General features: G+C 40.6%; 1 protein-coding gene and 1 long non-coding RNA gene across 3 annotated transcripts in view; one reads left to right on the top strand and one right to left on the bottom strand.

Moving 5' to 3' along the window:
• The window catches only part of LOC125261117, a 182,639-nt gene that overhangs the window by 58,096 nt on the left and 100,961 nt on the right, over positions 1-23,582 (bottom strand). The gene's annotated exons all lie outside the window — the stretch shown is intronic.
• Positions 20,830-22,250, top strand: LOC125261118. The gene is made up of 3 exons (XR_007183220.1): positions 20,830-20,973; positions 21,198-21,278; positions 22,023-22,250. It is a non-coding gene; the product is annotated as an uncharacterized LOC125261118 (long non-coding RNA).

Below are 23,582 nucleotides of genomic sequence, written 5' to 3'. Positions count from 1 at the left end.
TTTATGTATCATCTTCTAGTGTTGTTTTTGGCGGCCTGTTTTAATTTTAGTTTTAATCTAGTCTTTGTGTCAAGCGGTAATTTTAGTTTTTATTAGTTTTAGTCACGTTCATACTCTTTTTAGTCTAGTCAAGTTTCAGTCGACGAAAACTGATGACATTTAGTCTAATTTTAGTCAATGAAAATTGTATTTTAGTCTCTTGCATTTTAGTAATGCAATTCTATTTAACCCAGTCAATATAGTATAAGTACCTAGTAGTATAGACGAAACCAAAATTTTCTTTTAGCCAAACTCATTTCAAACAAGGTTATCTTATTATATTATTGTTACCTTATAGATAATACCTTATAATGCCTTGAGATGTCTCTTAACCCTTTAAGACCTGAAGGCTTTTTTAGAGTTTTTTTTTTCTGAGCGACACACAAAAAAGTAAAGACTCATAATTCCAAAACTGTAGCAAGGAGAGTCAAAAGGTAGGTATCATTTGATAGAACACTTTTTAATGTTTTCGAAAATATAAATTGCATTACATTTGGACATTTTCATGCTGAAAAACTGCTGATAAAAGACAAAAAAAAAATTATATATATTTTTATAATTTTTAATTTTTTTTGTTTGACATGGAATAACTCAGGAAGGCAATAAGATCACAGAAAAATAATTTTTTGGTGATGCTCTCCTACATATGAGCTGCATCTGGTTCAAATTTTGTGGCATAAAGTATAGTTAAATAAAGTGTTCTTCATTTTTTCGCCGCTAGATGGCGCCCATGGACGGTAAACTCAGGTTTAAAAGGTACTTCTCAGCACTCCTTTGGAGTTTTTCAAAATAGTTAGATGCATTTAAAAGCTAAGCTTTAAGATGATACCTATTTTGTGTTATTCCACGTTGGAAAACGAACATGGAAGGGTACATGCATTGGATATACACTGCATCCCGGAAAGAGACACGTTTTTAGCCAAGTATGTTAAATCATTTCCTGTGTAATATCTTGTGAACAATACAATATATTATGTTGATTTTGGATTCATTTCATAAGAATCGTAAAAATCTGCTTTAAATAATGATGTGCATTTTCTATGATCTGTGCGTTTTTCATGAAGTTATGAGCACGTGAAATCTACATATTTCCCTACATATCGGTCCCTTTCTCTGTGTCAGACTTAACTTTGTTGACTTAACTTCTGCAGCTGCATCTTCTAAATAATGCCGCGAGTGGGGCTTGAGAAAGTGACGTCGCCTGCGTCTGCGCAGTGTGACCTGATGCAGCCCCTGAAGTGAGACACAGGAAACAGAAATACCGCAAAATAATAATAATAACGCAACTAAACAAGACGAAATAACGTTATAACATTTCGTCTCGTCTCGTTTTGGTCAACAAAAATTAAGAGACATTTCAGCATAGTTTTTATTTTGTAAACCACATTTAGTCTAATTTTTATTCGTCAACAATATTGCATTATACGTTTAATTATAGTCATCGTCACATGACCAGCATTTACGTTGCATCTCGTCTCGTTTTAGTCACGTGATAAAGGTTCGTTGACGACGATATTTAGTCATAATTTTCGTTGATGAAAGCAACACTAGTTATTTCTGACTTTTAATGCATTTTAAATCTTGCTGTCTGGTTGAAAGAGCTGGGAGAATTAGGAAGAAAGCATTTGTGATTCGGTTAAAATTTGGTAAATTTGGATAAGGGGACAAACCATGATGGTTGGGCTATCTTACTCTGTGGTACATGGAAGGGGTTTCTAAGGGGAATTGCGATCACTTGTAAAGGCAACGTGATTAACACATTCCGGAAATCAAAACACGTAGGTTGGGGCACTTTCCAAAGGGGAAGTTTCCAAAGGGGAAATTTGAGCGGTGGTGCATGGTTAAGATATCTCTGGATTACAGTCAGGACACTTTCCAAATGGGAAATTTCCAAAGGGGAAATTTGAACTGCGTTGCAGAGTTAAGATATCTCCAGAAGGGGGATTGGGGCTGTGTGGTGCAGTTTGAGGTGTCTTGGCAAAAGGGGAGATTGAAACTTTGTGTATCAGTTTGAAGTGCCTTAACAGGTAGAGCTAGACAGCGGTCCTGACGTGTGAGGAAGATCCATTTAGATGATAGATGGATAGATCCGTTTAGATCTGCTCTGACGGACAACAAAAAAAATGTATCACATCCTATTACAAAAAATGTATCACATTCTATATCCATTCACAGAATAAAGAAGATCCCTAGGACCCAGGAAGCACAGGACATCTAATTTTTTCACATGTGGTTTCTGCCCTTAACCCATCTTGAGACTAATCCCTAAGGTTTAGGCACAAACTGCCATAAAAAATTATTTTGGATGCAGCAGTGGGGGTTGAAACAAAGAGAGGCCACAAGAATCCATCCAAATCCATTAATGTTTGGAAACCTTACCAACCATGTTTGGAAATCTTGTTTCCAAGGTTTAGAAATCCAACCAAAACTGACGTAAACTACAACATGACAACATTTCATACTTTATTCAGAGAAATAAGTATTCTCAGTGACAGCTATTTGTAGTGCAACATCTTACACAAATGCAGCTCTCAATGTACAAATGCATGCATGACAGTTCAATCTTTTTTTCCAAGATTTTTCCAAGGGGGGGAGAATTTTTTTTGTGACACATTAGTATTATAAGAATCTAGAAAGTTCTTTTCTCATTCATCCAATCCAGTGTCTTATGCTAATATATTGCTACAGAACAAATACTTGTAAAACTTCCCTCTGAAAGGGAAACTCCTTATTGGCTCAGACACCTTAAGAGGGTGTGACATCTTCACCCCTTATATTCACTGATCACAAGATCAAATCTCTCTCTTCCCTTTTTACTGAAAAATGCTGATGTTAAGAAGATTCAACGGGAGCCTCCACAAATTGCATCAGGACAGTTTTAATTCAACTTGGAGAGACATGCAAGTATCAAACTTAGTCTCATTATCTGATACATTGAGTATCCTTACCCCTTTTAAAGAAGGGCCTGTTAAAACTAAACTGATGGTTTGCTCAAGGCTGTTGATCTGCTGAATGTCAAACAATGCTGTAACTTCTTGCTTTACTGTACTCTGCTTAATAAAGTCTTGTTCATGTCACATGTAAAGTTGTCTGTGTTTTGCGCTCATACGCTTGAGTCCCTATTCATGCAGATCCTGACTTACAGGCTCTTAGTAGTACTGTACAATAAGATTGTTATTTCCCATAACCTGGAAATGAACATTTCTTAGAATTAATAAACAATTAACACTGTGTGTTCATTGGACAACGGGTTAATTGATTATAATATTAATTTTTTAACATTAAGTTAATTTTATTAACTGATCCAAATATTAATAATTAATTATAACTAGTTATGATTAATTATTAATATTTATTTTGAGCTAATTTGCTACAAGCAATACAAACAAACATCGACAGATTACAACACAATAAAAAAACAACACATCCCTCTCACAACAGCAGAATTACTGCCATAGGTATACAGGACATAGGACAACTGTTATATCACAGGAATTTATTTAACAGAGCTATACTCAAGAATATGAAAGATCTTTGTGCATGGGTAATCCGTAATAATGGTACCCTATGCTTCCATCCAGATGGTAACAACACATATTCACCATAAAGAGGGTGTGATTCATCTCGAAGAATTACATGGCTTTTTCTCACAACTCGAGATTCACATAATGTTGTCATACCATATTGTTGTTTACCTGAGATCTTACTAGCCATATTAACAATCTTATTTAATTTGTTCTTATTTACCACAGACAGTGAGAAAGAGAAAAAGTCAAAATTCTCTCCACAAATGAGCGATAGAAAGATCCAGTATATGTGTATCCACACCAAACTGCTGAAGCTTAAGCATGAAATACAATCGTTTCAGCCCTTTCTTATATATGGCTCCTGTATTTACACCCCATGTCAATTTTGCATCAATGATTGTCCCTAAATATTTATATTCATTTACAACTTCAATGCACTCACCATTCACAGTAATTTGTTGATGTGTATCACCTCCTGTTCTGAAATCAAAAATCATTTCTTTAGTTTTACTAGTGTTTAATTGGACGAAACTGGATTGACTCCAGTCAACAAACTTGTTCACACATCTAGGATACTCCACTTCATTTTCAGTGATCAAACCAACAATTGCCGTATCATCTGCATATTTAACATTGAAAACATCAGATGAAGAACCTATACATTAATTTGTATAGAGAGTAAACAAAACTGGGGAGATAGTACTTCCCAGTGGGGCCCCTGTGTTGGTAACAATAGGGGAAGACAGAGCAGAGTTTACCCTAACACACTGTATCAGTCAGAAAAGACTCAACCCATCTAATGAGTCTACTGTTCACATCCAGCTTAAACAATCTTTCCATTAATATGCGGTCGTATAGTGTTAAATGCAGATGAGAAATCTATAAACTAACCCTAACACAGGCATATCGCTTTGGTTGATAAAAATGACAATAGAGTCTATGCAGCATATACAAATAGGCATCCTCTGTGCTCCTCCTCCTCCTATTCACAAATTGTAAAGGATCAAGTTTTTTTGCACCTCGCAAAGAACCCAAGCACCAATGGTGTCAGGACCATATTGGAATTGCTCCATTTATTAGGGCCCAAGCCACTAAGGTGCAGGGCCCTTTTGATACCCTAAGGATTATTAGGGCCCAAGCCAAAGGCGAAGGCCCTATTGTTCCCCTAAGGATTATCATTAGGGCTCAAGCCACTCAGGCGCAGGGCCCTTTTCTAAGGATAATTTCCCCCCCCCCTTCCACTCAGGTGCAGGGCCCTTTTGTTTTCTCTAAGGAGATTTTTTTTCCCCTTCATCCGGGGCTTTTTGGGAGACTTAACATGCTTAAAAAGTCTTGAAAATTGGCACACACATTGGAATCTGCGGCAATTAGGATGCTGCAAAAGGATGGGACCTGGGTGTGGCAGGGGGGCTTAACAGTGCCCCCTGAATGGTGTCCAAAAACTTGGTCCATATGTCAAACACGCTTGCATGTATTTGTATGGAACTCGGTACACATATAGACCTCATCGGGCTTAACAACTTTCATGCTCTATGTTATACGCCAGCTCAACAGGAAGTCAGCTATTATGGGTTGTTTGAAAAACGCATGCTCTGGAATTTGATATACTCCTCCTAGGCAATTAATCCGATCACCACCAAACTCGGTCAGAATGAAGTCTTGACTAATGCTTGACGGTTGGTGACATATCTTCGGAAAAACTAATACCAGTGCATTGCCATTGTGACTTACCTAACCTATGATGACTTGACAGCTGAGCTGAGCGCGTCAGCGCGGGCATCTCACTTTAGAGCGTGAGCGCAGATATTTCACTCGTTGGATGCGTCAGCGTTACATTTGCATAGGCTGTACTATTTGAATTCATAATTGGTTGACTGCCAAATCAAAATATTAAACGGAACGATAAAATAACGTTATTAACCGGTTAATGGCCATTTCAAATTAGCGTTTCTGTTCAGAACGATTAAATTTGATTTCGTTTCCGTTTCTGGTTACGTTCCGGTCAAAATTTTGTTCGTTTCCGGTTTTTGTTTTCGTTCCTTGAACCGGTTCAGAGCCCTGGTTATAACACGTTTCCTGTTTCCCTTTTCTCGCCATAAATTTGTTGCCTCGTCACGGCCAAACCGTTCGAGATGACAATTTTACATCACCAATGTTGTGACTTTATGTTGACCGAGTTTGGTGGTGATCGGATTAATTGCCTAGGAGGAGTGTATCAAATTCCAGAGCGTGCATTTTTCAAACAACCCATAATAACTGACTTCCTGTTGAGCTGGCGTATAACTTAGAGCATGAAAGTTGTTAGGGCTGATGAGGTCTATATGAGTACAGAGTTTCATACTAATACATGCAAGCATGTTTGATATATGGACCAAGATTTCGGACACCATTCAAGGGGGTGCTGTCGAGCCCCCCTGCCACGCCCGGTCCCCATCCTTTGCAGTGTCCTAATGGCCGCAGTGTGTGCCAATTTTCAAGAGTTTTTGAGCATGTCAAGGCCCCCAAAAAGCCCCGGATAAAGGGAAAAAAATTAATTCTCTTTAGAAAAACAAAAGGGCCCAGCGCCTGAGTGGCTTGGGCCCTAAAAAGTGCAGGTGAGTCAGGAGGCCCAAAAATGCTCTAGATCTTTAAGGGTTAACTGTGAAAAGAGCCGAATTCCAAATCAACACTCAGGACAATCAAATTAGAAGATCCTGTCATGTGTGGCACCAGACTAACTCGTCCGTTGCAACAGGAGAAAGAACCATTAAAGAGTTAGTTCACCAAAAAATGAAAATTCAAACCTGTAAGACTTTCATTCATCTTTGGAACATAAATGAAGATCTTTTGGATAAAATCAGAGAGCTTTCTGTCCCCCCATAGACAGCCTACGCAATTGAAACTTTAACGTTTCAAAAGTTCATAAAGAGATCATAAAACTAATCCATATGTATTGAGCAGTTTAGTCCAAATTTTCTGAAGAGACACGTTCGCTTTATATGATGAACAGATTGAATTTTGGCTGATGTTTATATGTAATTTAGGCAAAAAACTGATGAGACCCCATTGAATTCCATAGTATATTACCGACATTCTTCAAAATATCTTCCTTTGTGTTCAGCAGAAGAAATCATACAGGTTTGGAACTACTTGAGGGTGAGTAAATGATGAGAGAATTTTCATATTTGGGTGAACTATCCCTTTAATAATGGCAATTACTACAGAAATGGTAAAAAAAAAAAAAAATTTCCTTGTTAACTCCAGGTAACTTATTACCCTTAAGTGAAAACTGAATTGGATCGAAAATCGATTCCAATTCTGGAATCAGATACGTAAGGTCAGGAATTTATTTATCTAAAATAAAAACAGCAGCAGTCTAATATTCCTGTTGCTGTCTCTATAATAATGTTAATCAAACAACAAAAGACAAAGAGAAAATTCACATGCTGTTCTTGACTGAACAACATTTGTAACTGTATTTGTACTGTATATTTTATTTTTAAACTGCAGTGTTATTTTACATTTGTTTAGTTTCTGTACTGGAACACCTGATAATCTTAAAACACTGTTTATTTAAATCGTATCTTAGTTAAGTTGTATTTCTTTGTGTGATTCCTAATTTGTTCCTAATTCCTAAGTATTATTTAGCTGTTTATTTATTTATTTATTTATTTATTTATTTTAAGTTATATTTATGGGCTTTTTGTGCCTTTATTTGGAGAGGACAGTAGAGAGCAAACAGGAAAGCAACAGGCGGAATTAGATTAAATTCCAATCACTTTAAGGGAGCTGTCACTACCATGACTAACCTCATTATAATGCCTTGCCATAGGATACAAGTTTTGTGTGAATAGCATATTTATGTTTGGCCACTCTCAATCTACATTTCCCTTTTGTTTGACCTATATAAAAATGTCCACATTCACATTCCAACCTGTAAATTAATGAAAGATTCAACTGGATACACTACAGTGAAATATTTTGTTTTTACCATGTTATAACAATGCTTGCACCCTCCACATATAAAATTACCTACTAAAGAACCAAGACATGTTTTATGTTTAGGGGCACTGAGATACCTATGTACCTTGTTTCGTATAGTAGGCGTACAGTATGTCTAAAACTATTGGTATTTCTGTAAAAACATCCCTAAGTGTGCTGTCACTTTCAATAATATCCCAATTAAAATTTACAATACGTTTAATTTGTGTTGCCTCTCGGCTGGAAGTCACTGAAAAGAAAACACGATTGGATTTAATCATTATCTTTCAATTTAATTTCATTAAGTCTCTTTCTGAATCACAAATATTTTAAAGTCTTTGAAACTGAACATCAGGAATATTTTCAACCAAGGTGGATGAAAACTATTAGCTCTAAGAATGGTATTACAGTTCATTAATTTACTGAAAATTGAAGTATGTAAACCATATACACCAGTGTGATGAGATCTTGCGCCACTAGATCTTGAGAGATTAAAATGTAACAAGATTTATTGTCGAGGTAAAAAGCAGTCTTGTGATATTGCCATGATAGTGCGTGAGGGTGAAATTAGGATGGAAGGATAGAATATGCCACCACTTATGCCTCCAATGTCTTTTGCTTTTTATATAAAAAAAAAAAAACATTTAATTCAGTTGGATAATGGTCACTTCAATTCCATGCAGCTCATCCAACATAAGCAGCAAAGCCTTATGTAGTGCAGCAGAAATCAGAGTTCTCTGAACATGTGACGAGAAATGCATGATAAGATCATGAAATTGAAAGTGAAAGTATGTGACATGAGCGAAACATGTGTGCGCATTCAAATGCGATTTCAATACCCTGCATTTTGAAAATGGCTCCCTGATGCATGCAAATCTCCCAATATGAAAGCTATCTTAGGCTGGGCTATGTAGTTGTAACCATCTCTCAGTTCTGTATCATGCTTGAAGAAAAATTTGGTCTCTATTTGCACTTTGAATATTGAGAGAGTACTTTGATTATGGTTGCACTTATTGTTTGCACTTAATAAGATATACATACTCATACACATTCATTTTTATTTAAACTTTTTATTTCTATGATCAATTTGTGGAAAGGAGTTCAGTTAGGAGGTAAAAAGCTGTGAAAGCTCATAAATCATGTACAGTTCCAAGGTTTGAAGAGACTCGTATAAAATCATACAGGAGAGAGGCCAGTCAGTTGAGTTTGTGGCAAAACCTTTTACAGTGCTTGAATATTGTTGTTTTATTACTGCATATGATAATTCGTTCTCATAGATTCTGAAATGACATTCATTACAAGATTAGTTAAAATATTTCGAAATGCACCTGCAAACTATTTTTTCTAGTCATGTATTTTGTCATTGAAGAGTTCTTAAAAATACTGTGTAAAAATCTTGTCTTGCTCTCGTGAACTCAATCTCGTGTCACGTCTTGTCTTGTGAGCTAACTATCTTGTCACACCCCTAGTAAATCAGCATTAACATCCTTAGTAGTTTTTATATCCAGGAAATTAATTTCAGACATTGAATGCTCAAGGCTCATTTTCAAATTCTGAGCCAGACCAAATCAGCAGAAAAATATGAATGTTTCATCCCCACTATACAAATTCATCAACAAAAGGGGTTATTTGTCAAAAAATGTAAAATAAATTATCGTAATTTGGGGCAAGAATAAGAACCCATGGCTATGCCTTTTATCTGTTTATAATGCATCAAAGATATATCCTCGGATGCGCTGGGACACATCTTCAGTGATGTTCCTGAGGTTATCGGGTGTTTCGGGTCTTTCAACATCATCACCTGGCAGGTGACCCAGCCAGGGTTGTTCAGACCATGGATCACTCTGCTTAAGCCAGAGCCATCTGGAGGCCCTTTCTGTGGCCTCCATGGCAGACTTGATGGCTTTCCTCTTCATAACCCCAGTAATGCCAAGCAGCATGTAGACCTTACACAATGAGCAAAGCCTCTACACTCCACTTCAGTGGGCTAGCAGCGTGCCTTCCAGCCTGCCTTTCTGCACTCCTCCACCAGCACTTGATACTTGGGCTACTTCCATTTATTTGCCTCTTCGATGTGGTCCTCCCAGGGAACCGTGAGCTCTATCAGGAGCACCTGCTTCAAAGTGGCTGATGTTGGCACCATGTCTGGCCTCAACGCAGTTGCCACGATGTGGACTGGGAACTTGAGCTGACTCCCCAGATTGACTTGAAGCTCCCAGTCTGAAGCCGAGGTGAACAGCCTGGTTGCCGGCTTGGGCTGTGAATGTGGCTGCTCTCTAGCCCTGAAAAAGGTGATGTTCCTTCAGTGCCAGCCGTGCTTGTTGTTGGCCATGGCTTTGGATATGTAGTCTGCAATGGACTTTGGCACTTGATCGTACTGCCAGTGCTAGCGGCCCTCCCCCAAGGATGTTGGGCTGCTGCTTAAGATCTGCTCTTGCGCAGTGGTTCTCAAACTGGTGTACATAAAATGTTATTTTAAGGTAGGGTAAAATTAAATGAATGGCAAAACTCAGCATTTTGTTTGCATACCCCCTCATGTCACATCACGTACCCCCCAGGGGTAAGCGAACAAACTGCTGAGTTTTGCAATTCATTTAACTCTACCCCACCTTAAAATAACATTAAAACCGAGCATGTATTTCTAACACGCAAAATGTCGTAATTACATCCTATCAAATTACATCATCTTTTGCAGTCAAAACTCAGCTTCTGCTGCCTTAACCACCATATTCACGACAAAGACAAAGAGAACAACTGAGATGGTACACCCAGCTATGATCCCCTTTTCAAGCCCGTGCCATTCTGATGTTAAGTTCCCTGAAGTGACTCTAAGCTTGAAGTTTCCTTGGTAGTTTAGGATGAGATCCTTTATCTTACTAGGTACATGGTGGCGATCCAGGGTCAACTCGAAGGGCTTGTGTGCAATGGAGCCTTAGCTTTGGCAAGGTCAAGCCAAAGCACCACAAGGTCTGCCTTTCCTTTGCAAGCTTCACTGATCAGCTACATGACAACCCCAGTGTGATCTAGGTAACTCTGCACTTCTGGAATGCCACCTTTCTGTACAGATGTGTTGATGTAGCCGTTCTTGAGGAGGAAGTCTGTCATCCACCGGGCTATGACAATGAAGAAGATCTTCACCACTCGCAGTATCTTCCATAGGATCTTAAGGGAGCTTAGGGCAGTGCTTGTACACCTTGTAGGCTACACCACTGGGTCCTGGAGCAGAGCTGACTCTCTCTGCTGACACCACTTTCTGCACTTCCTTCCATGTGGGCTCTCTGGTGTTTTAGTCCACTGTGGGAGATGGTACGTTAACACTCTGGAGTCGGTAGTATCGCCGGCGATACCACCTTGGTATTTTTCTTACCAGTGTGAAAGAGACTAAAAATACTCTGTCAATTTTGCACATACAATTAAGAGTTATACTCCATTTTAATCTGTAAAATATCATCTTTTATTTGTGTACACTCAGAGTAAAAATAAAATGTTGTGCTTTTTGCAAAATAAAGAAAACTATGATGCGTGATCTCTCGTCTCCCCCTGAACGAAGTCCAAACTGATAGTTCTCAGAAAATGAGGTGTAACTTAGTGAATAGTAATCACAAAAATTTGAGACTTATGTCTAAAGAAATGTTGAAATGTGAGGTTTTAAATCGTGTAAGTCAAATCAAAAACATAAATTCTCTGTTTATGTAATCTGAATGAAAACAGAGACATGTTAGACGTCCGTGATTCAGCTCATTATCTGCTAATGCGGCCACATCCACAGAGCGAGCACTATTCAGACCAAATTCTGAGGCAATACATGTATACATTGTCCCAATCGTGTATTTATTATCTTCAAAAGTGTTTATCTGCATGTTATAGCCATGGTTAGCGATCTCTGGAAGCCTCTGTTAGTTCCTGGAATGTCACATGGTATGCCTGTTCTTCACTGAGTCATCTGTGGACTAAATGTGCACAGAGCGCCCTCCGGCTGCAAGTATGAATTGAAAACACATTTTCCAGTGCTCATAATGATGACAATAAATATAGAATAAATATTACTCCTCTGTATAGAAAATTGACATAAACATATGAGAATCCATCAATATTTCTCCAAAAGTGCATGCTTTTAAAGGGTTAGTTCACCCAAAAATGAAAATTATGTCATTAATGACTCACCCTCATGTCGTTCCAAACCGTAAGACCTCCGTTCATCTTCGGAACACATTTTAAGATATTTTAGATTTAGTCTGAGAGCTTTCTGTCCCTCCATTGAAAATGTATGTACGCTATACTGTCCATGTCCAGAAAGGTAATAAAAACATCATCAAAGTAGTCCATGTGACATCAGTGGGTTAGTTAGAAGTTTTTGAAGCATCTAAAATACATTTTAGTCCAAAAATAACAAAAATTCCAGGGCCCAGTTTACGGCCGGGCCCCTCTCTCTCTGTAACAGTGGACAAAGGTTTGCTACATTTTGATTGGATCTCGGTGGACTAACACAAACAAACTGTCCAACGCCATCAGATAAAGATGTAAGGACAACATCCAGACCTCTCTTAGAGGGTAAGAAGAAGACCTCTTGTACCAAGCCTGGGAAGGACAAGACTTCTCATTGGTCCACAGGCAGTTATTACCCTTCACCCATCTAAACACTACTTCCTTAAGTTGGCCAGAGACTGCCATAAAAATTCCTTGGGACCTTGGCAGAAATGGGTGAAACAAAGAAAGATCACAAAGATCCATCCAAATCCATTCAAAACTATGTTTGAAAACCTTAGAACTGATGCAAACTACACATCCATTTCACACTTATTCACAGAAATAAGTATTCTCAGTGACAGCCATTTGTAGTGCAACATCTGATACAAATACAGCTGTTAATGTACAATTGAATGACAGTTCAATCTTTTTCCATCATGTTTAGTCTCTATTTGTTTAGAATATTGCCAAAGGTATTCTGGTGGTGGTTTGGAAAGTGAGAAATGCATTGGTAAACTTTAAAGACACTGTAAAGACTTCCAAATTTGTGCTTCATGCAAATGAGTTCCACAGGGGAGAGAAGGGTGGGCCACACTGTGTGTGTCCCCTCTGATGCCAGCAGCCAATCACAGCACTCGAATGGAGAAGCGCCAAAATGCAATCTCCTCCTCATCGGAAAGGGATAAAGGTACCCTTTCAACAGACACTCCTTGTTCTGAGTCTCCCATCGGGTGAGACATAACAGATATTGTTCTGAGTCCCGGCTTGCGAAGCTGAGACACAACAGATACACGGTTCTGGGTCTTAACTCTGTAAGGAGTGAGACATTAACAGATATACCGTTCTGAGCCTCTGGTCCATCCAGAAGAGACAACAACAGAGACGACCATGTTCTAAGCCTCCAGCTTTTGAGGAAAGAGACGTTAACCAACACTACGTTCAAAGTTTCCATCCAGCGAAACAGTGACGACATCCGCAACAGGGTTAAGCTCAGGAGAGCAAACCTTCAATTCAAGGTACCTTCGTCTGCGTGTTCCAGATTTTAGGACCCTTTGGTGCTCCAGGAGATCAGCATTCCACAGAGCTTCGTGTTCAAGACTGTTGAAACAGATTCTGGCTCCTCTCCCCACTGCATTGTCACCCAGCACAACCAGGGGAAGACGTCACTGTCATCGGACTCAACCAAGTGGAACGTAAATATCACTTAACCAAACCTCTTTCCAGAGACCTTGGCATTGTTGTATATTATCGGTATATAGTTTCCTAATTCCTATTAGATTCAATATAGCTGATGTTAGTCAATAACAAATAATCTCTCGTTTATTTGTTTGTTGCATAATAAGGTTCTCCACCTTATTATTTTCAGAGAAACAGTTTATCTTTCCCTAAGATAACGTAACTCTTCCATAGCCACACTCAACTTAATCACTTGTATTCTATGTATCTTATGCACTTTATTCTTTTATCATTCATGGTATTCATTTAGTAGTCGTGTTAGTTATTCTTGTTTATCTTTTTGTTAATAAAATTTATTTTATTACACTTGTGTCTTCCTTGTGCTGATAATACAGAAAAGGTTCTACAAGTTAGCAATATCACTAATCTTTCAGATAAATCAGCTGACCACTTTACATTAATTCTAAATGAATGAAAGCCCCTGTTGGGAGTGTTCTCATACTGCCAAGGTAACAGACCTTGACTGGTGCCCTGAACTAGGGAAAAAGGGGAAAGTGGTCATCTGATGTACTCATAACCACACCTCAAGAGACGTATGATCCAAAAATCACAACGTCAGCGGTGACTTGAGTACCAATCCCTATTTTACTTTGTGTCCTTTGATGGACAAAGTAAAAATCACTACAACAGCCTCAGACTCCAGAGGGTTAAACGGGGCTCTGAGGGCCCCTAGCTCCTGCTATCTTTCATGTTCACTTAGGGTATTGTGCAGTTACCAGTCTACTTCCTCCTTGGAACAAGTCAGATGTCCAATTCGATTTTCCCCCAAAAGCTGTTTTCCCCAAAAAACACAGCTCATTTCTTTGCTCTCTCTCTCTGTTACCTTCTGTGCTACTCTGCTCTATGCAGGGTCACGAGTTTCTTCATAATACTATGATCAGTATTTTTTATAGCTCGGCAAGTAATAGTTTATCCTCCTCAGTTGCTGCCTTGAATTGTCTCGCCAAAGCTAAAAGCTCTTGCCTGCAGCTGGTGGAACTTGTCTGCCCTTCGGTTAAAGGTATACTTTGGTCTGCTGGTCCTGCACTCTTCAACCACAAACCTCTGCAACGAAACTGACAATGACAGTGGTCACTGTTTGAAGTTGTTTATCTGCATCTTCCTTTGCTGTGGTGGTGATGATTCTCTCTGCATCCTCAATGAATTGGCACCATACTCTGTGCTGGCTTGCAACAGGCCGCTTGATCCAACACTACTGAAATACTCTGCCTGGTGCAGAAGAGTTTTGTGCTTAAAGGTATTGGGCACTGCCATCTCCAAAGGGTTGGCGGCCAAAGCTAAATAGTAATCAGTATTAGTAAGCTGTCGGAGTCCTTTATGGATGTATTGGTGTTTTCCCCAGACTACAACAGCACCTCCCTTGTTTGCCGGTTTTACAGTAATTTTGGCAAAAAACAATCCATATCATGTGAGACTTTATTAACACTCTGGGGTCTGCAAATGCGGCGGCAATGTTTTGCTGGATTTTTTTCACATAGCAGCAAAATCGACAAAATACTTTGTAATTTTTTTTTTCATACAGATAAAAGTAATACATCAATTGAAATTACAGAATGTCTACATTTATTTGTGTGCGCTCAAAATATCAGCACAATTATGTGCTTTTGTAGTATGCATTTCTTACTCTTAGAGTCATCTTTGAGCAATTGATGTTTTGTATTTATTATTTCTGAATTGTCTTCTAATTGTTTAATTATGTAATTGGTAATGATACTGTCACATTCCTGTTCACTCCGGACTCCATTTCCCATAATCCTCCCTTGCCTATCACATGCACTCACTCCACCAATCACCTATTGCCACATACTCCTGAAGCTCTTTTCCTGGACTATAAAGGACTCTCACTCACACACACACATTGCGAGGTCTTGTTTACCCTGTGTAGCAATTCTGAGCATTTGTATCCTGTCTGCCTGTCTGTTATTGATCCTGCCTGTTTCCGGTTTATGATTCTCTGCCTTCTGCCTTTGGACTGTTTATTGTTATCTGGACTGTGAACGATATCTGCCTGCCCTGATGTACTGCCTGTATCCTGACCACGATTCTGCCTAGCCCTTGCTGTTCCTGTTTGCCCCAGCTTAGACCCTGCCTGTACGACCACGCTTACTTTTGTAATAAAGCTTGCAAATGGATCTCTGCCTGAGTCCCGCCTCGTTACAGATACATTTTTACCTGACAAACAATAAATGTTAATCTTGATTTATTTTGGATTCTTCTGAAATCAGTATGACCAGTCGATTAAGTGGAGTTTGGTATTTCTGAAAATCTGCATCAGGATAGGTCAAACTAATATCTAGAATAATCAAATATCTAAATTAACTCATGACCAATGAGTAATTCCTAATTAGAAAGCACGATCTAAGAGTAATAATCATTTGAAATTTCAGTCAGATTACGCGTGCAGCTAAAGTAAAATTGAAACTAAATTCTAAAAATGAAGTGAACTTCACAGGAGCACTGAAAAGAACATATACGCATTATACCTTCGCCCAGACTGTTGGATTCTGTTTGTTGGGCCAACGGTTGGACCTTACAAAACTCACAACTTTCAAAACTGTTTTATAGAGTTTTTGTCTAGTGAAAGTTTTTTGGAAAGATGTTTTGTCAGCTAAGTGATTGTACAATTCAACACACTGTACTTCTATTCCTATGCAGCCTTGTTTTCACTGGTGTCAAAAGATAAATGTTTATTTGACATGTTAGCATTTTTAATGATTTATGGTTAAAACAACATTATTGGCATTTCATTGTATGGATCTATGTTTTCAAATGTATGAATATTTTGTTAGGTCTCAACCCTCCCTGCCTATCTACACAAGCCACATATTTTCTATGTAAAATTACCATAGCAAAAAAGCTATAGTAATAGTTTTTTTTTTTTTTTTTCAAAAAGTACTTTCAATGCCACAGCAAAAACTAAACCTAGCCTAATATGAGAACAAACTTCAAGCTTACTGAAGACATGTAAACAGTTACAAGCAATAGGACAAAAAAAAAAAGAAAAAAAAAAAGATATAAATGAAAAAAAAAAGTTTTTTTTAAAGTAGGTCTATACTAATGAAATACTACAGACATTTAATAATGTAATCAAATGTAGAAATAAGACACTTTATATTCTGCACTGTGCAAATTAAATGTGCATTGATTCTTATTAAAGCTACTAGAGTATTCAGTCAAGAGCAGTAAGTGATTTTCTCTTTGTCACAGACAGCAGCAGGTAGGCTATATTAGGCTGCTGTCACTTTAAGACCTGATAGACAGATCCAATATATTGACACCGATTTTCCTCCCAACTGTTTACTTTCACCTAAGACATAATTGACTGTTTATACGAATACACACCAAAGCTGGCATTTTAGACATATTTTTGTGTGTATTTCACCATGTAGAAGCATATTAAGACATGAAAGTCATGCACGCTCCAGGTATATGTGTCGTCTCAGACTAGCATGCAAGTACTGAATTCAGTTCCCTTTCGATACTCTCACTCATACTGCGTATGGGGAAAAGCTCATTCTTCCTCCTTGCTGAAGCCTTTTTCAATAGCGCAGTGAAACTGCACGTCTATTGGCTCAAAGGAATGGAATTCTTTGAACCAATGACGGCGCGGTGTAGTCGCGCGAGCCAATGGCGAAACAGCGCGCCAACAAGCCCGCCAAAACGGGCGTGGCTTATGGCAATATAAGCCGGTGTTTTCGCAATGGATTCAGTTCTCTCTCCTTCAGCGACGATCTACGCTTCGCTGGATCCTGCTGATCGCCTTTCGCCGCTGGAACGAGCTCTCTCCGCCGTTGAAGAGGCCCCGCAGAAGACAGCTGAATTCCGCCGCCTGCTCCCGCCGGCGCCGCCGCAGACTGCCGCCCAGAGCGCCGCACTCGCCGCCCGCCGCGAGCTTCCGGTTTCGCTTTCAGCGAGTCTCCTGCTGCCATCCGGCGAGCGCTTCACAGCGCCTCAACGCGGTTTTCCGCCGCTGTTCAGAGCATCCTTCCGCGGTCTATACCGCTCTAAAAGAGCCCCCCCAAGTGCCGTTTTCACGGCGGCAGCGTCCCAGTATGCCGCGCCACCACCTGTGGCAGAGCCCCTCTGCAGGACGACGACGGCCATGGTGAGTGCGTCGGATGTCTGGGCAAGCCCCACGCAGATGCCGCGCTCACCTGAGACTTCATGCCCGCACTGCGAGTGCATGAGTCTCGCTTCTCTCCGCGCTCGGATCGCTTTCTTCACCTGGTCACACGGGTCGAGGCCTGGCAAGCCATCCCCGGAGTGTCACAGTGGGTCATCGGGACTATATCCAGCGGCTACTCCCTGCAGTTCGCCCGAAGGCCACCGCGCTTCAGCGGTGTGGTCACCACTTCAGTCAAAGCGGACGACGCTCATGTCCTCCGCACAGAAGTAACGTCTCTGTTACAGAAGGGAGCCATAGAAATCGTTCCCCCCGCAGAGAGTGAGTCGGGCTTCTACAGCCGCTACTTTGTTGTCCCCAAAGAAAGATGGCGGTCTCAGACCCATCTTACTTAGACCTCAGACTTCTGAACCTCTCCCTCATGAGACGGAAGTTCAGAATGTTAACGTTGAAGCAGATCCTCGCGCAGATCCGCCCAGGGGACTGGTTCTTCTCGCTGGACCTGAAAGATGCGTACTTTCACATCCAGATAGCCCCCCGCCACAGGCAATTCTTGAGATTCGCCTTCGAGGGTGTGGCCTATCAATACAAGGTCCTGCCCTTCGGGCTGTCTCTAGCTCCCCTCACGTTTACCAAGTGCATGGACTCGGCGCTTCTCCCTTCTAAGAAAGATGGGGATCCGAGTTTTGAATTACCTCAACGACTGGCTCGTACTGGCCCAGTCTCGTACCTGAGCTAGAACACCACAGATCCGTGCTCCTCAGCCACCTTCAGTGCCTGGGACTCAGGGTCAACTTTGAAAAGAGCTCACTGCTCCCCAGCCAACGTATCACGTTCCTGGGCGCAGTCTTCGACTCAGTCCACATGAGGGCTGTAGTCTCCCCAGAGCGCGCTCTGACGATTCAGAAGCTCTCGGCATCAGTCAGGAACAACGCCCGTTAACCCTCTGAAGTCTTTCCAGAGGATGCTAGGGCTGATGGCTTCCGCCTCCCCGGTACTGCAGCTCGGCCTCCTACGTATGCGGCCTCTGCAACACTGGCTGAAACTCAGGGTTCCACTTCATGCTTGGCGGCACGGCCGCTTCTTAATCAAGGTCAATCAGGCCTGTGTTACAGCTCTGAGACCTTGGACGAACCCCAGCTGGTTCAAGCGTGGAGTCCCCCTTCAGGCGGTATCAAGAAGGAAGGTGCTCTCGACGGACGCCTCCAACACGGGTTGGGGAGCTGTTTTCGAGGGCAGACCGGCCTTCGGCTCGTGGACCCACGAGCTGAGCCATCTGCACATCAACTGCCTTGAGATGCTGGCAGTAGAACATGCCCTGGCCACGTTCCACGTTCCTGAAAGGACACCACGCTGGTCCTGGCAGCATGACGGTCGTGTCTTATTAAACCACCAGGGAGGCCTTTCGTCCACGCCTTTTCCTGACAAAGTGCCTCCTCGAAGGAGCGCCCAGGCTGCGGTCGCTCAGAGCACGCACATCCTGGCAAAACAAACCTTGGGGCAGACATGCTGTCGGATGTCCCCTCAGCGAGTGGATGATCCACCCCCAAACGGTCGGAAGATATGAAATCTCGGGAAGGCAGAGGTCGACCTCTTCGCCTCAGAAGACAGCTCTACTGCCCAACCTTCTTCTCGAAAGAGACGGATGCCCTGGCCCAGCCTGGCCCAGGCTCCTCCTTTAGCTTTTCCCCGATCCAATGATCCCTTCGTGATCATCGAATCAGGGAAGACAAACCAGAGTCCTACTGGTGGCCCCACTTGGAGGACCCAAACCTGTCCCAGAGCTGTTCAGGCTCTCCACAAGAACCCATGGCCAATCCCCCTGAGAAGAGACCTCCTCCTCAGGCGAACGGGACGATCTGGCACCCCCAGCACTGTGGGCTCTGCACCTATGGTCCCTCGATGGGAGCCGATAAGCCTCCCCGGGAACATTTTGCACACCATTTCTCAGGCTAGAGCTCCGTCCACCAGGCGTCTCTACGCCCAGATGGTCGGTCTTCGTTGACTGGTGCTCACGCGCAGCGTCGACCTGGAGAGGACATATCCCAGAACTGTCTTTCCTCCATAGCGGCTGGAAGTGGTCTCACCTCCACGCTCAAGGTCTACGGGCATTGGAGTTCCACGCCCCATGCTGGCCAGACGGTGGGCAGAAACGGCCTTATTGTCCGTTTCCAAGGTGCTAGGCGTCTTAACCCCCTAGACCACACCGTTCCCTCTTGGGACCTTTCCATTGTCCTTGCGCCCTCAAGGGTCCGCCCTTTGGCCAATGCAGTCCACCTTCGGCCCTTAACCCTGAGGTCTAAAAACGCGCCGGCGCGTTTTGGTTTTTTTTTCACATTGCGCAAAACAGACTTAAAAACTCCGTCATTTTTTATATAGAGACATAAGTAATATATCAAATGAAACTATAAATCTTCTTTTTTTTGTGTACACTCACAATCAAAATAAAACTTTGGCTTTTTAAAAATAAATAAAATATAAGGGTGTGCTGTCCTGCATCTCCGTCTCTGCAAACATCATTCTAAAAGTCACTAAAAGTAACTAGAATAGACCTTATCTTCATGGCATGAGAGATATGTCTTTGCAAAGCTTTAAGTCTACTTTTAAAGATTCTCCCTTTAGTAATCAGTATAAAAGTAAAGAGAGGTACTGTTTCTCCTGTCTTACCTAATTATCTTTAATGTGTGCCCGCCCACGCGCAGAGCGCTCTATTCATAATATAATGTGCTGAGGCGATCTATGCAAACTGTAAACGCCCCTAACAGCGTCTTAAAAAGCATCAAGTTTCATCAGATTCATTCGCTTTCCTGCGCGTTTGGAAGATGGCACGCTACTCAGGTGAGCAGGCTCTTCAGTGGTCCTGGACAGTGAGTTCACTTTTTCCTCGGAAGAAGAACACGACTCTGACGATGAACGTCTGTATTTTGAAGAGCGACTTGATCCAGCTGAAGATACAGTTTCTGATGCCCAGGATTTAGTTCCTTAAATTATTTGACGTGTTTTTTCTATATAAGCGTACATATATATTTGCCTTATATTTACATCTAGGCCTATCTATATAACTTTATCTCATAAAAATGCTTATAAATAGAATGCTTTTCTGTTGATATACTTAAATTATTTGACGTGTTTTTTTTATATAAGCGTACATATATATTTGCCTTATATTTACATCTATCTATATAACTTTATCTCATAAAAATACTTATAAATAGAATGCTTTTCTGTTGATATACTTAAATTATTTGACGTGTTTTTTTATATAAGCGTACATATATATTTGCCTCATATTTACATCTATCTATATAACTTTATCTCATAAAAATGCTTATAAATAGAATGCTTTTCTGTTGATATTCGACTTGTTATTAATATGCATAGATACGTTGGATACACGCGTTAGATCGATTAACATGCAGAGTCCTACTGGTGGCCCCACTCTGGCTAAGGACCCTTGGTTGTGAAATGCGCGAACGTGTTGCTATTCACTAAATGTGCTAACTGATATAGCAGTTATATAGTTATATAGTTTTTTTTTAGAAATGTGGATCCATCACTCTCGCATTCACCTGCAATTCTCACTAAGAGGGCACGCAGCAACACAGGCGATAATGAGAAAGAGTAAGTACACGTTTACCCACTATATGTGCAAACTGATATAGCAGACTGTAACGTTTACACATTCGCACATTTTGTCCGGTAATGGCCAGTTGACAGACATATACAGCATGCTTGTATACCTGTTACTTTCCTGTCAGTTATGCATAGGTAATGGTATGAGAGTAGTATCTTATATGCTAATAATAACAGGTTTTTTTTTTTTTTTTTACAATTTGTTTTTTTAGGAATGTGGATCCATCACTCTCGCATTCACCTGCAATTCCCACTAAGAGGGCACCCAGCAACACAGGCGGAAATGAGAAAGAGTAAGTACATGTTCACCCACTATATGGTAGGCCTATGTACACTACCGTTCAATAGTTTGAAATCGGTATGATTTTTCATGTTTTTAAAATAAGTTTCGTCTGCTCACCAAGGCTACATTTATTCAATTAAAAATACAGTAAAAACAGTAATATTGTGAAATATTATTCCAATTTAAAATAACTGTGTACTATTTAGTCTACAGTGTCACATGATCCTTCAGAAATCATTCTAATATGAGGATTTGCTACTCAAGAGACATTTATTGTTTACAATTGTTCAGAAATGTTTCTTGAGCTGCAAATCAGCATATTAGAATGATTTCTGAAGGATCATGTGACACTGAAGACTGGAGTAATGATGGTGAATATTCAGCTTTGACATCACAAGAATAAATGACTTTGTGAAATATATTTAAATAGTACACAGTTATTTTAAATTGGAATAATATTTCACAATATTCCTGTTTTTACTGTATTTTTAATTAAATAAATGTAGCCTTGGTGAGCAGACGAAACGTATTTTAAAAACATTAAAAATCTTAGTGATCCCAAACTTTTGAACGGTAGTGTATGTATATATGTGTCTGTATGGCTTTCTTTCTTATGCGTGCACAATATATTAGCATTAGTGCTTGGTAATGTTAATATATACAATAATAAACATTATATTAGTATTAGTTATTGATGATGCAAATAGTATAGCTCCTTGTGTAATAACCATCTCACTGTTTTTTTTTTCTCCAGCTATAGCCCTAATGAGAGTGCTCCAAAACCCCTTGCAAAAAAGGCCAAGAAAAACATCAGACAAGCAACAGGCATTCATCTCTGTCATGGAAAACAGATAATGACACTGACATGGTTCCACAGACTCTGAGATTCCTACCTGCACGGGAACCTGGACCACAGCTGCGTCCTGCTGATGAACACACTCCTAAGAGTCTCTTCAAAATGTTCAAAATGCAAGGAATAATGCCACCGAACTGCACGTCGTGCAAAGTACAGCTTGGCTTAAAAGGCAAGACACACCTTGGAAATGCCAGGCATGTGACATTTACTTGTGTCTTCAGTTGAAAAGGAACTGTTTTCAAAAATGGCACACAGATGTGTGACTGTTCAGATTCTCTGTTCACCACCTCTCACTGACCATTGGGCTGCAAAGATTATCTATATGTGATCAAGCAGGTTATGTATAGGGTGTAAAAGTGGGCTTTTTTTATAAACCTTACCTTTATTTGCCTGTATACACAAAATGTGCCTTTGACCCTAGTTTATATGTGGATTATATTGTTAACTTTATTTTAAATAAAAAAGAAAAAAAAAACAATGATATGTATCTTTGCATTTTCTTAGTTGACTCAGTCACATTCCTGACTGAATGGCTCATTATGCGGCTCATTAGGGGCAGGGTCTTAATCTCCCCGGGTGTAAATCACTTCATTATTCATGAAGAGTCACACCTCTTCGCATATGGCCTACCTAAACAAAAAGTGTCTTAGAAATTTAAAATCAATACAATGTTTTATGTGTCAGAGTAGGGAGGATCATTTCCACATCATTTTGAAGCAAAAACTCTACACTAAAATATACAATTCTCAAAAGTCTTGTGAAAAAACATTTAGTATGCATTTTGAGGTATTGTTTCAGTTACTTTTTTTTTTTGTTTTTTCAATAACCACGCATAAACATTATTCCTTTAAAAACACAAACATGTACATACATGTTCCTCACATATTATGGTAGCCTAGTTTGTGCTGAATACAGTGTAATGACACTTTTGTCATTAATATGTTTATAATCAACTGATAAAAGCACAAATGTCAGAGCATGTCAAAACTTCTCCAGGGCCCAAAATCAGCCTCAGACTCCAGAGGGAGTCTGCTACTCGCGCTAGCATCGGTTAAGCGCATGGGCGACCTGCAGGCCCTCTCTGTGAGCCCTGCATGCCTTGAGTTCGGGCCCAACGACTCTAAGGTCGTTCTAAAACCCAGACATGGCTATGTCCCCAAGGTGCTCTCAACCCCGTTCAGAGCACAGGTTATTTCCCTCTCAGCGCTACCTCCTTCCACGGACGAGCGAGAGGTGCATTTACTCTGCCCCGTCAGGGCATTGAGGATCTATGTTGAAGCGGTCTTCAGCCATTCAGGCAGTCAGACCAGCTCTTCATCTGCTTTGGCGGCCGCACCAAAGGGTCTCCGGTCTCTAAGCAACGCCTCTCGCGTTGGATAGTCGACACAATTGCTCTATGCTCCTCCTCTATGGGCCTGGACTGCCCCATAAGAGTAAGAGCCCACTCCACTAGAGGCA

Source organism: Megalobrama amblycephala, unplaced genomic scaffold, assembly GCF_018812025.1.
Source record: "Megalobrama amblycephala isolate DHTTF-2021 unplaced genomic scaffold, ASM1881202v1 scaffold320, whole genome shotgun sequence".
In the NCBI taxonomy this organism is placed as follows: Eukaryota; Metazoa; Chordata; class Actinopteri; order Cypriniformes; family Xenocyprididae; genus Megalobrama; species Megalobrama amblycephala.
This window is presented reverse-complemented; position numbering and strand designations above follow the sequence as displayed.